Source organism: Podarcis cretensis, assembly GCF_951804945.1.
Source record: "Podarcis cretensis genome assembly, chromosome: 6".
Lineage (NCBI taxonomy): Eukaryota > Metazoa > Chordata > Lepidosauria > Squamata > Lacertidae > Podarcis > Podarcis cretensis.
In genome coordinates, this window is record NC_137175.1 from 42,490,039 (window position 1) to 42,494,314 (window position 4,276).

Below are 4,276 nucleotides of genomic sequence, written 5' to 3' on the forward strand. Positions count from 1 at the left end.
GTCAAATCCTTTATGCATTCAGCAGAGTTGTTTGTTTTAGAATTCAAGGTCATAAGTTCTTTGTTCATAGCCGTACTCTGCTCTTGCAGGATTCCCACGAGAAAAAACATTTTTTCTATCTCTGCCAGTAATTTTCCCTCTGCAGCCATTGTAATGTCTCTAGTTCCCCCTAGGGGGATTCCAATTACTTGATAGTCCTTTTCCAACAGTCCGTTACTTATTGTTTATAGCTACGTTGTTTCCAACCACCTCAGTTCAAATGCAACACTTTTAATTCAGAGAGTTATTAAGTAACAAAGTTCTTAACTTTAACCGCCCGTTTGACAGCTCCTTTGACAGCTGTCAAACTCCTTATTCTTTTTCCTCCGGCTTACGCACAGGACACTCCCGGGTTCGGGGGGGGGGGGTTTACACAAAAGCTTCCAAAATTCCTCACTTTCTCTCCAGCACAAAGACTTCTTCTGTCAAATTCATTGAAGTATCTTTTATCTGACACCAAAAACAATACTCTCCACCTTAGTTCTCCAATCCTTGCTTTAGATCGTTTGCAGGTAGGGGGGGTGCGGACTTCCCTTTAGCACATCCCCCGATTGTACCAAATTCAAAGGTATAAATTTTAAAGTCCAGATTCCAATCTACTCACGGGTTGTTTATTTTCCAGTCCGAATTTTGGGGAAAAAGTCAGCGCTCTCCGGCCATGGCTCGCTGCTACGCTCCACTGAAGTAGTGGTCTACTCACAGCACCACGCCACTCCCCGTACCCTCTCCGTAGCCTTTAAAAAGGCTCTTCGTGGGTCGGGGAAGGCGCTTAAAGGTGCCCGCCGAGTCACCAAGTCCGCAGGCTTCCACGCCTGCGGTTTCTAAGGGTCCCCGCGTCGCCGGCACAGTAAGACCCGTCCTCAGCAGAGCCGATTCCCTCCGGAGCTCGGAGGGAATCCGCCATTAATCTGATCGCGCTAACCCGGAAGTCCATCTCAGGCATTGCATATTGGGCAAATCATTTCTAGAATGTCTTCTTAATTTCAGGACAGCCTTCAAGTTTGAGGTGGTCCTGGGCAGTGTGTTAGCTTCCATTCATGTATCTCAACAGCCTCAGTTCATAATATCTATACTCAATATAGAGTGTAGCGCAGCTCTCTTTTTCTTTGACTACAAATTTTTTCAACCTATTTTGTATATATTATAACAGTGAGGCCCAGATTTCCCCCATGTTCTTGAAAGGGACTGGTTGCCTAAGGCAATTTTTTTACTTTCTTAAATTTGGTATCACAGCTTTCCACCAATGCTCAAGGTGGCCAAGAGCAATAAAATACAAATACAATAAGACAACACAAGTTCAAAGCCAATGTGAGATTTAAACAGATGGTGTCTTTTGGCTCCATACCTCATCTTAGCCACAACACTGTAGAGGTCTAAACTTCTGTATGGCTAGCCAATTTTTTTTCTAGTTTCTTTATGAAGCAATGCCAATATCCAAGTTAGAGTTTCACCAGCCAGAAAAAGAAGACTTCCTTTTAATATGGGAATGGATGGATCACATATAGTTTCCCTTTGATGTTCATGTAAATGATCAAGGTGAATTCTTGGCTTCCTGAATGTCTAATGAACAGACTTGTCAACTGTGCCTGGCATATTTCTCTCTGCTTCCGTTGGTCTGGAAAAATACATGTGAAACAAGAAGGAATTATGGGTTTCTTTTTGAGATCAAGCAGCTTATCCTGGTTGTTAATAAAGACATGTGGCTTCTTTTTCATTCCATTAATACCTGCTACTTTGAATATAGCTTTAAGCTCTTCTGTGTCTAAACACCCAAATTACTGCTGCTAAGGAGTGTGCATGCGTGAGCCGGCCTGTGCATTTTCTTTTATTTTTCCCAGACCTTGTCTTTTCACAGCAGCTGTCTTTTCTGAAATGATGCCTCTCTGTGTTTTGTCAAATGGTCAGGCACAGCTGGTGAACTTCTTCCCTTGGGTTATGTACCAGTCAGAAACTCAGCTCGATCTACATCTTCAGATGTTGACCTGACTCAATGTGGCAATAACTGTCAGAGCACATGGTAGAATTCCATTTATCAAGTCCTTTTTTAAATCAATTGTGCCACAGGACTAGGCTAAACCAGCAATTATCAAACCTTCTAGACTAACAGAATGCTGTGCCAAATCTCTGTGGTATCACTATCACGAGAGCATGCTCTGTATTCAAATCCCAGCTAACTTTGAATTTGAAACTGAGACACTAAAACCAGATTGTTCAGAGACCAGTACAGTATAGCAGGCAATCTCATTTCACAAAACAGCCATGGACAAGATTCAGAGATGGATCAACTGCATTGCCTCCTTTTTAAAATAATAATTAGACTTTCCCATTACCTTAACAAAAAAACAAAAACAAACCAAAGATGTGAGATCCTATCCTGGAATTTCTGGTTTGCATCTTGGTGCATAAGCCGAACACTGGAGATCACAATAGAACTTGCAAAAATTGGGTTGAATTCAGAACAAGGAATTTTGACACATTTGGGTACCTCAAAAGCCATATTTGTTGTTTTATTCTGACTGGAGACTCTTGATATATATATCCCACTCTGTTTGGTGGGCTCAGAATAGCTTTTACAGTAGCTTTCCCTGAATATAAATCCTTAACCGTCCTGTCCTCATGGGGCTTGTAATCTATTATACAAAGAAACTTTATACATTCAAAGAGGAAACAGCTTGCCACCCCTTCCCGGTGCCAGTAGCTTCTGCAGCCTGAAAACCATTTTGCACCTCACTTGGTCTAAGTCTGCGGGTGAGGAACCTGCAGCCCTCCCAATGCTGTTGGACTCCAACTCCCATCAGTGATTGTGTTGTCAGCGATGATGGGATTTGTAGTCCGACAGCACCTGGAGGGCCACAGATTCAACTTTCCTGGTCCTAGCTAATTATTGCCACGTAACTGTCCTACATTCCATCTTAAGACGTTTACAAGCAGCAGGGGGTGGAACTTTTCGATCATGACCTGAAACATCTTTCTGCCTTTAGCACCACATTCTGCACCACTTCCGTCCTGAAGCACAGCAGCATTCACAGATCCTGTCTCATTTCAGATGCATGGCTCCAGAATGAGAAAGCTCATGTGGTGTAGCTATTAAGAGTGATGGACTAGGATTGTGGAGACACATGTTCAACTCCTCACCCAGCTTTGAAGCTCACTGGTGAAATTGGACCAGCCTAGTGTACCTCACAGGATTGTAATGAGACAGCAAAGCAAGACATATTGCTTTCCTTCGCTTCATTTCCATCCCAGCTACTCAACGTAACCTGCCTCACAGCAGCCCTGTGGGGTAGGCCAGCCTGAGCTCCTCGGAGGATGCTTGGGGTGGAAATGTAATGCAATCTGTCTTGTTTCACTTAAAATATAGACCTGCCCACAAGATGGTTATAAATAGCTTTCATATAGTGCATTTCAAATGTTTACATCATATCACATATATTATTCAATAGTCCTTACAACAATCCTGCAAGGTGTGGTAGGCTAACTGCTTTTGGCAGAAGTGGCAGATACATGTGTGTACGTTTAACATAGTGGCAACTGGGAGGAGAAATGGACATTCTCTGTTAATGGCACACATTCTACGCCAGAAGCCAGCTGTACCATCAAATGCAGCATATTCTGTGGGGAAAGGAATATGCAGCATGCAGCGTTCAAGCCATGTTTAATTTACAAGTCCCAAGAACCTTTCTGCTCTTGTTTCCATGGAAACAGATGCCTGTAAAAAAAAAAAAAATCCTTACAGCTGTGTGCTTTGCCTTTACACCACAGCTGCTTAAATTTATCTGTCATTTTTATCTGGATGTTCAGAAATCCATAGATTTTTGCCCACGGCCTGTTTTACAAGGGCTAGCTGTGGTGATTGCCGCACCCCTTTTTGTGCAACGGGAGCATCTTGCAACACATTTAGTTCTGCCTCAGTGTCACGAGGAAGCAAAGCCCATCCTGCAAGACTCCAAGCAGCAGCTGGAGTCCAGAAGGCCTGCCCTTTGAGCTGTGCACAGCTCTCTCGATTATATTTCAGCTTAATAAGCTGCTGCACAAACCTCTCTCTGCCACAAACATCTTGTCCCCACCCCCCTTCAACAGTCTGCAACGGTCTGACTCCTTAAATCTCTTTGATGGGGTTGTTTCCATGGCATTAACTGCATCTCTCTTTGTACACAAAGCAGCATTCCCCCCCTCCTCCCCCAGCCGTCAAGGTAGAGGAAGCTCCGGAGACTGTCGTTTGGCTGTGTGTGTGTGT